Below are 10,858 nucleotides of genomic sequence, written 5' to 3'. Positions count from 1 at the left end.
ATGAGAATCCTGAAGATGCTGATCCTGCAGCTGCTGTATTTCAACTTCCATTCGGGCCAGTAAGTCATAGCAGTGTCCACTTTTGGTCTCAAAAGCTTTAGCTTGCTTAGCTGCCTTATCCTCAAGGATGACCACTTTTCTTTTCAGACTAGCAATGGTCTTTTCATAATCCTTCTTTAATTGTTGCATGTAATGGGTGCGTTCTTCTGTTCTTTTTACCCACTGTGCCCGGAGTTCCGCTATGGTGCCCTCGGATTTTTTCAGCTCATCCTGGCACTCACTAATTTCCTTTTTCTGCCCCTTCATCAACCGCTCGTCCGACCGGCTCCTTTGTTGGTTATTGGCAGCTATCCTCATTTGCTGGATTTGGGCCCTAAGCACCTCGTTTTCTTGGGCCAACCTGTTCTTTTCTCCCTAATCAGCAGCAACTTGCACACTATTATCAAATTTCAGAGCTCCAATCTGTTGTTTCAGCTTGCCGATTTCATCCTGATAGCCTTCTTCTTTTGCTAGCCAACCCCATTGTTCTTGTGATGATTTAGTGAAATCCTGGATGTGGGGTCTTTTAGCTGGACTCTGATGCTCAAGTTCTCTTTTGTACCATGTGAGGTAGTCTGGTGACATTTCTCCTTTGGCCCGATCCTGCACACAAGTATCTACTTGTAAATATTGACATTCATTTCAAATCTCGCGGACTTTTGCTTCGGGAAACTGTCCGTCAGGGCTAATCTCAATTACTTGGGCACTAAGATCTTCCTCCTGTGGCACTGTTTGGCATCTCCCGAGTTGTCTCAGAAACCGACATGGAGCGTAAGGCTGGATGCTCTTAAGTCCCATCAAAAGAAAATGTGACCTAGTTGCTGGCATGTATATGATTTCTTCAACAGGCAACCATCCCAACGTCCACTGTATCTGGCTGTCCGTGAGAGTACGAAAATATGATATCCATGTTGTTACTCCTTCAGGCAGACTAACCTCGTCAATCCTTGTGTAAAACTCTCTTATACATGTTTTGTCAGACGAACCATAACTCAAGAGCTGGGAACGGCGCCATAGATGCTCGGTCATCCACATTTGGAGCAACAAGTTACACCCCTCAAAAAGGTTGCCTCCGACTTTGCAGGCAGTGAGAGATCGAAAAATGTCAGACACGATCATAGGCGCAAGAGTGCTTTCATCTTGAGTAAGCAAGGTACTGACGACCCCGACTACTTTTATATCGATATTCTCGTCTTTCCTTGGGAACACTAGGAGGCCCAAAAAGGTTATCATGAAAGCCACCCGTTTGTGCTCATCCCATTTTTTACGGTTATTTTTACTGCATAGCTTGATGTCCGTCTTGTTAAACCCTCCCACGTGGTCGTACCTGTCGTATATGAAGCGCAGAGTACATAAGCCTTTTGCCAAATCTGGATTGTGGACTGTCCTGGGTATCTTTAATGAATCTAAAAACCGATGCACCGTGATGGCTCTTGGAGCGACCAGATATTTTTCTCTTAACGGAACCTCAGCATTTCCGATGTACCTGTCGCACCTCCTTTTTACGCACCCGATGGGGGCAGGGGAGTTTTTCCAATTAAAGGACAATCGAAATGGGATTTGCTTATTTATTTCAGAGTCGCCACTTGGGAGATTTAGGGTGTCCCAAGTCACCAATTTTAATCCCGAATCGAGGAAAATAATGACTCTATATTATAGTCTGCGTACCAGAAATCCGGATAAGGAATTCTGTTAACCCGGGAGAAGGTGTTAGGCATTCCCGAGTTCCGTGGTTCTAGCACGGTCGCTCAATTGTTATATTCGGCTTGATTATCTGATTTTATACAAGTATGAACTTATGTGCAAATTTTAACTTTTAACCGCTTTATTATTATTGTTTTTACAAGAATGTGAACATCGCTTAAAACACGTCTTTGGACTGCGTCACATGAAATGCACCCACAATCCGGAACGCATTTTATTTGATGTTTTGAGATTTGGATTTGGGTCGCATGAAATGCACACCCGAGCTTAAGAAAGTAAATTATTAAACACGCGCCTAAAGAGACTATCGCGTTATTATTTTGCGGAGGCCGTGAAATTCGCTAAACGACCCTCCTGAATTCTAAGTAATTTTAAACAAGTATTTACTGAGGGCCCCGCAATTTGTGTTTTTATTCGGCGAGGCTCATCTCATTCTTATTTTTTAAAAGGAATTTGCAACGTCATGGACATGCATCTCGGGCCACGTCACAATCAATGTGCCCGTGACTAGAGACATATTTCGACTCCGTTGAGATTTGGATTTGGGTCACATAAATGTGCACCCGAGTTTAGGGAGATAACATTATTAAAGGCGCGCCTAAAGCAACTAGCGCATTATTATTTTGGGGTAGGGCCGTGAAATTTACTAAACGGCCCGTCCCGGAATCTAAGTATTTATACATATATTTTGTGAGGGACTTCACAATCTGTACATTTTTATTTGGCGAAGCTAGTCTCGTTTTCTATTTATTTATTTATTTTTTATTTATATTTTTTTATTATTATTTTTTTTTTTTTTAAAAGAATGCCATTTCTGCGCCTTTAACAATACTAAACCTTACGACTTCTTTACAACTAAAATCTCATAACTTGTCAAAAAATTAATAAAATGAGTTTAGCGAACGAGTGTTTCGGGAGTAGTAACAACAAGTACTAATGCTAATTTTATCCGAATGAACTAAGCAAAGGGCCACGAATAAATTAACATCAAACTTGCGTCGTAGAACAATTAACCCAACTTAATTAAATGACAGCAAGTAAACAAGAATAACATAACGCAAAAATGAATGAAATGCATACGACGAAAACATAAGCAGAAAGTTATCATATCAATTTATATATTGCGTCTTCGAACATTTAACGTAAAGTTTCTTTATCTGATACTTGAGGTTTACTAACCTGAACGAACAGAAACGGATAGAGCCATAGACCAAACCTCTACATCGACCTCAACGACTAACCTCGACGTACCGGACCTCGGCGAACAAAACGACCTCACAGGGAACTGAAAGCTCGGCCCGAAAGTGCTAACAACCTGCCATGTTCGCTACTACTGACTTTTCTCGATGCAACAGATCGGGGCGACAAGTTGAAGCAGAAGAGGTCGAGGGACAGTGACGACGCGACGAAGGAGCAGCTGTGCGTTGCTTGGAATCGCAACAACGACTGCTTGTTGGACTAACAATGGCGGAAGTGCTGGGTTTTCAACGACTGCGTGGGGGTGGTGTTCGGGTGGTTTACTGGAGGGGTCGTGACGGAGAGGGGGTCAACTGGAGCGACTGGTTTGGAGTGGAACGACGGTGGTGGTGTTTGGTGGGGGTGACGACGGGGAGGGTTTTGTTCTTCTCCTTTTGGAGAAGATGAACAGTGGTCGCGGTGGACTGCTTGGGCAGTGACGACGAGGGTGGCGTTCGGACGGTGGCGAGGAGGCAGTGGTTGTTTGACGGAAGGGGGGGGAGCTGTTTGGGGTGGTGGTTATGGGCAATGGGGGGAGTTGGTCCGACGTTGGTTTTCTTTTCACAGTAGGGTTTTTGCCTATTTTTGTTCTTCTTCTTTTAGGAAGAAGACGGAGGATACAGTACTTTCTTCCAAAATTTTTCAAAGTCCTCCTTTTCCAAATGTTTTATCCGTGCATTTGTATGGGTTTGCCCAGAAAAATGAGCCCCACGCGTGGTGGGGTTCGAGACTTATGTCCCCCACGCGTGGTGGGGTTCCCCATGTGTCCTGGACACGGTTTATTATGGGTTAGGTCCGAAATTAGGCCTAAAACCGGGTAGTTTGAACCCGAATATTATTCTTTTGCCCGGACCCGAGAAATAGGAACACGTTGCTTAACTAGTCCTATGCAAGCAAAATAACTACCAAAAATAAGACTAGTATTCAAACAAAACTATATCTTTTTTTTAAAATATTTTTTTCAAGATTTAAAATAGCTACAAAATATTAATAAAACTATCTTTGTAATTTTCGTTTTTTTTAAACATTAAGATAAAATATGAAGCAATATTTTTTTTGTATTTTCCAAAGTTAAAATGACTATAGAATATTAATAAAACTATTTTTTGTAATTTTCGTTTTTAATAAAGATAAAAATATAAAGTAATATTTTTTTTTTGTATTTTTCCAAAATTAAAACGACTACAAAACATTAATAGAATTATATTTTTTGTAATTTTCGAATTTATATAAAGTACCAAAATAAAGTACAATTTTTGTATTTTTCAAGTTTATGAGAAATACATAAACTAAAATTTATATATATATTTTGTGATTTTTTTTTCTTTTTGCAACGAAATAAAGTAAAATAGTTAAAATAGCTATACTAGACCCAATTTCACATATTCACGCTAAAAATGTGAAAATTCTCGGGGAGGGTCAAAAATCACGTGCTTATAGTACCCGGCGATTTTCTCCAGAGTTGGGGTGAGCTTAAAATCTGGGAAGTGGAAGACATTGTGCGTCGGGTCCCAGCAAGTGACCAACGCTCTTATAATATCACCCCGAGGCTTGATTTCCAACAAACCCGTGAGACCTTTCAGACATTTTTTGACTTCGTCTTGTCCTTCTTTGCCTAAATCGTTCCACCATAGCCGCAACTCGAAAGGGATTTTAGTCATTATTGAGAAAGGTTCGTTCTGCATCGTGCTCATCCTGCACATTTATTAAAGTGATTTAAGCAAAAACAAAACTTTTATTTAACTATTTCCTTTTCCAAATTTAAAATGAAAGACTCGGTTTTCGAACACGGACTTTCAGCACTCCCAAGGACGAAGATTTTAAGGCTGTGAGAGTCAACCGGTCGAAAATCAAAATTGACCAAAGGTGGCCGTCGTTGCAAAGTCAGCTTTCCGGCGTCCCTTTCGGGAACATTCAGCTATTTTTGACAAAACGGCATCACCCAACTTATTTACGACGAAAATTAAAAATTTTAATATATTTATTTATTTTTTATTTTTTTTTTGGCTATTTTTTTTAAAGGGGAGGTTGGACCCGATGAGGGTTGCCTACGTATCTCACGCCCTGTGAGAATCAAACCTGCGTAGTTCGGGCCGAGAAACTAACTATATTTTGAAAGCAAGACCCTTTTTTCATTTTCCATGGCAAGACAAACTATTTTGCCCTTTCTATTTTTTGAAAACAAGACAAAATAACGACTCTTTTTTTCTTTTCATTTTCGACAAACAATAAACAACCTATTTTTTCCAAACAAAAATAAAAGCCTTTTTTTCCTTTCCTTCCCAATAAAACACTCTTTTTCTATTTTTCTTTTGCTTTTAGTGAAACGGACTATTATAACTAAAAAACATTTTTCTTTTTCATTTTCTCAAAATTTCGGCAGAGTTTCGACAGTATTTGGTCATTGGTTTTTCTAAAATAATCAATTAACCCCCTAACTGTTATTTCTCTCTTTTCTCTTTTCCTCTTTTTCTCAATTTTCCAACATTCCCGAGATTCAAAAGCCGGTCAACATGCTGGTTCGAAACAAATATATGTACAGAACAAATAGGATGCATCAGGATGGTCTTTTCATTTCAGGTTGTTAGCCCTAGACGGACCCAACCCCTGTGTTGAGTCCCCTAAGTGAAATGCAGGATGATGCAATTAAGCGCTCCTACTAGAGATCCGGCATGAAGTCAAGTTATTCTAGGTTCAAAACCTGGGTATATGTTCTAAACAGTGCACTCAAGCGGACAACTCGAGTCGAGGAGGGGGCAGCATACCGGGGACCCGCGAGATCGTCCGGCTTTGCAACTTATCCGAGCCTCTTTTTATATTTCAGGGTATGACACTAACATAATAGGGAGTCTCAACTAGTAAGCACATCCCCGGAGGTGAAGAGAGAAGGGTGTCGGCACAGTTTATATACAGTTCAAATGATATTAAAGCGGTAGCATTTAGCATATTCAGCACAAAACATGTAGGAAAATCAGATATAACCAAATACAACAATTATCTAAGCTCGAATTCTGAACCCTGAACCAGATATTCTGGGTTCGGTCCCCATCAGAGTCGCCAGAGCTGTCACACCTCCTTTTTCAATACACCCCGTAAGGGAATAAAGGAGTTTTTCCAATTAAAGGACAATCAGAACGAGATTTATTATTATTATTCAGAGTCTCCACTTGGGAGATTAATGGTGTCCTAAGTCACCGGTTGAATCCCTAACCGAGGAAAAATATGACTCTGTATTACAGTCCGCGAACCAGAAATCCGAGTAAGGAATTCTATTAACCTGGGAGAAGGTATTAGGCATTCCCGGGTTCCGTGGTTTTAGCACGGTCGCTCAACAATTGTATTTGATTTTATCTGATTTCAAAACATGTTTTTGCTTATGGGCTTTTTAATTTCGAACTGCTTTTATTATTATTATTATTTTTATGAGAACTGCAACGTCGTGAAAACGTGTCTCGAACCACGTCACATCAATGCACCCGTGGTTGTTGACACATTTCGACTCCGTTGAGATTTGGATTTGGGTCACATAAATGCGCACCCGAATTTAAGAAAGTAAATTATTAAAAACGCGCCTGCAGAGACTATCGCGTTACTATCTTTAGGGAAGACCGTGAAATTCGCTAAACGGTTACTTCCGAATTCTGACTATTTTATTATAATCATTTATTGAGGGTCCCACAATTTTGTATTTTTCTTTGGCGACGCTCGTCTCATTTTATTTTAAAAGGGCAAGCCTAAAAGCAACTAGAGTTATCTATATATTTTCGTCTCAAAGAATAAATGAAGAATCCTAATATATTGTTATCGTTTTAAGAGTTACATTACCTTGGGAAAGAAACTTGTAATTAATCGGCGCAGGGTCTCCAAAGCCTACCTATGATTTGGGCCTGATAACAGGCCCGCCCCCGTACCTTGTGAGTGTTAAGACTCAAAATTAAACCGTAGGCATTGGTACAAATAGGCTGCTGCCTGGCCCCATTTTCCTCACCAAAATAACGAGTAAATCACAGAAATGTCAAAGTCTGACCGTGAATCAAATGTACAAGAAGTTGTTTAACTTAGCATTATTTGATTAACACCACAAGAGACCCCACAAACTGCACTACACTGCTATTTGGCGCTTAACTTCCCCTTTTTAACAATTAGCAACGAAACAGACGTAAATTAGCTATTTATAACCTGAACTTTCTAAGTGTTACTACAATTGGAAAATCAAACTAAAAGCATGGTTCAAATTCAGTAAAAGTAATAGCAACTCAATTATTAACTCAAATTAGCACTTCTAGATTAGATCTCGACACTCCAGTGATTTCAAAGTTTGGACTTGGGTAACTGGAGTCGGCTACTGAAATTTACCCTCAGTTTTGGACATATTTTCACAGCTACAAAATTAAATGGAATTAACTACTAAAACTTGCATCCATTTTGAACCTGTATTGCGATTACTGAAGACAAATTTGGATAATCTACATTACACTATACCAGAGTAATTTCATCAGTCACAAATTTAAACTAGCCTGTCCCATTACAGTTCAAATTTCAGTCAAATTATACAAGGCCAACACAAGTTAAAGGCAACACTAAACAAGCATGAACTATCTAATATCTACTTTACTATGGCAACTCGAACACACAGGTTTCAGAAGAGCATCTCATTTCAACTTCTCGATTCAAAAATTACATCAGCTGGTATTTCGAATGTGTACCTAGAATGTGAATCAGATGGAAACAAGGAGAAGTCAGCAGCAACTAACAATTACTGGAATTCAACTGGTCAAACACAGCAACAATCGAGTGATTTCGAACCCAAATAATTTCACAGAAACCAGGAAAGCATCCCAACAATTCAGTATCCAGTAGTGACCAAAATGAACTGATTGACCCCAAAGCTACTCGAACTCAAATAGAGACACCTCTAAACCTTCAAATTACCAGAACTGAACTAAAAATGTAAACCCATAGCTAAAGGTTGAAATTCATCTTCAGTTTTAATGAAACAGTAGTTTTTTTTTTTACAATTTTCTATTATTTTCTGTTTTTTCTTTGAAGAAAGCTAAGATCTAAAAGGAGTTTGGATCTGAATTTAAATTTCAGATATGTGGAGCTTGAGGATATTTTGGGGGAAATTTTGGGGTTCCAACCCCTTCATTAAGGCACTTAGGCATGCTTTTTATAGGCAAAGCTGAGGGCAGTCCTTATTTTCTGTTTTCTATGTCAGTCCCTATTTATTTATTCAATCAGTCCCTTATTTCTTAGCTTGTTAACCAAGTAATCCCACTAAACTTATTGAAATCTACACTAAAGTATCACTCTAGAAGGCCCTAGAAGATTCTAGTTTCAACTACCATGTGTTGCCCAATCCTAAACGTCTAAAGTACCCCTGAACTTAAGCTAAAACTACAGCTATAACCAAGACAGCTTCTTAAGCTCTGAATATACCCCAATTTAAACTCTTGTTGAACCTATCGATTGATCTCAGAGTTAATGACCATACTAACTACCAAACGACGACTAATTAAACTAAAACTGAACTAATTAGTAATTAACTAAAGGAACAACAGAAATTAAGTTAACCAAAACTTAGTAACACTAATTAACAAATTATAAATCGAACTAAGATCAGGAACTGGAACATATTCAAACAAACAACTAGACTTAATCAAATCAGGACAAAAGATTAGAGCAATATTGACAAAAATTAAATTGCAAATTAACTAGACATTAACCAAGGAATTCACACATGCAAGAAATCAGAAAAGGAAAAAGAAATTGATGAAAAAATAAAATACCACTAAGAACTCACTGACAACAAAGAACTCCGGCCAGTGGTTGCTTCTCCAAATCCCCCGAAATTTCTGACCCGTAACATCCCTAACCATGTGTTTTCATAAGAAAACACCTAGTTAGGGTTGTTAGGGTCCGAAATCACGGAAATTTTGCCTTAGGGTTTTGGTCGGAAACCTTCGATTTGATATTCGAGTGGTTCCAGGTATATTCGAGAGATAGGGTTGTGGGGGTTGGGTAGAGGAGGCCCAGGAGGTCACATAATGTTAATTTGGTGGTGATTGGGTTACTTTGGGTTTTGGCCGGAAACCTTTGATCGAAGATTCGACGAGCTAGGGCTGGATTTGAAGGAAACGGGTGGTGGATCCATGATGAGGAGGAAGAGGAGGTTTTGTGGTGTTATTTTGGTAGTAAATGGCGTAAGTGGTGTTCGTCGGCGGTGGGGTTTCGGCGAGGTGACCGGGGGTATGAGGAAGATGAATCATGTTTTTAGGGTTTGGGAATTTTCGGACAGTTTTATTAATTTGTCAAGAGTGAACATGGTCCGTTGGATTAAGCAGGATGAAAGGCCGGGATTGATTGACGCTAAAACGGCGTTGTTTGGTCATTTAAAAAGGCAGGCCGGGTTCAAGGCACTGGGCTAGGTCGGTTTGGGTATGGATTTGGTCCGATTGGGCTGCGTATTTGGCCCAATTCCGGATAGCTTCTTTTCCTCTCTTTAGTAATTGTCTTTCTTTTATCTCTGTTATTTATTTTTTATTTTTTTTATTTCATTTTGTATCTTTGTATTTTTTGATTTTGTAAAAATGTAAAACTAAAATAGAGTCCTAATATATTTCAAAGTTATACTAATTAACTCCTAAAATTGTTTAAAATCTACTTCATGACAAATTCAACAATTGACAATTAAAAATGCAAAAGTGGATTATTTTTGTTATTTTCTTTATATTTTATTCAAAACAAATTAACCCCTACTTAATCCTAAAATATGAACTTATATCCTAAATGCATATTTTTGTATTTTCATATGAATTAACATGCACAAATAAAATGCAAATAGCTATCAGAAAGTGACACCAAAATTCACAAAAATTGTAAAAATAAAGAAATTATTTTGTTTGAATTTTTGGGAATAATTAGCTTAGGGAAAAAATCACGTGCTCACAGTTATCACCAGTTAAAGATCAGGGATTCAGATATTCTTAAAACGGCTTTCAGGAGCCGATATGGTCACTATGAGTTCTTGGTGATGTCTTTTGGGCTGACCAATGCCCCAGAAGCATTCATGCATTTGATAAACAGCATGTTCCGGCCTTATCTCGATTCGTTTGTCATAATCTTCATTGATGATATTCTGGTGTATTCACGTAGTCAAGAGGAGCACGCGAAGCATTTGAAAGTTGTGTTGCAGAGATTGAGAGAGGAGAAGCTTTATGCAAAATTCTCCAAGTGTGAGTTCTAGGGGCATGTGGTGTCTAGCGAGGGTATTTAGGTTGATCCGAAAAGATAGAGGTGGTTCAAAGATGGCCGAGACTGTCCTCAGCCACAGAGATTCACAGCTTTCTTGGTTTGGCAGGCTATTATCACCGGTTTGTTCAGGGATTCTCATCTATCGCATTGCCCTTGACCAAGTTGACTCAGAAGGGTCCTTCATTTGTATAGTCGGACGAGTGTGAGGAGAGCTTTCAGAAGCTCAAGACAACTTTGACCACATCTCCAGTTTTTGTTTTGCCATTAACTTCAGGTTCATATACTGTATATTGTTATGCTTCGAGAGTTAGGATTGGTTGTGTGCTGATGTAGGAGGGTAGAGTGATTGTTTATGCTTCTCAACAGTTGAAGCCTCATAAGAAGAACTACCCCGTTATGATCTGGAGTTGGCTGCCATAGTTTATGCATTGAAGATTTGGAGGCATTACTTGTATGGCATATTTTGTGAGGTGTTCATTGATCATCGTAGTCTTTAGCATTGGTTAAAGCAAAAGGATCTTAATTTGAGGCAGCGGAGATGGTTGGAGTTGCTTAAGGATTATGATATTACTATATTGTATTATCCGGGAAAGGCCAATGTGGTGGCCGATGCTTTGAGCCGAAA

The sequence above is a fragment of the Nicotiana sylvestris genome, chromosome 11 (genome assembly GCF_000393655.2).
Source record: "Nicotiana sylvestris chromosome 11, ASM39365v2, whole genome shotgun sequence".
NCBI classification, from domain to species: Eukaryota; Viridiplantae; Streptophyta; class Magnoliopsida; order Solanales; family Solanaceae; genus Nicotiana; species Nicotiana sylvestris.
The sequence above is the reverse complement of the archived record's forward strand: the minus strand, read 5'-3'. Positions refer to the sequence as shown.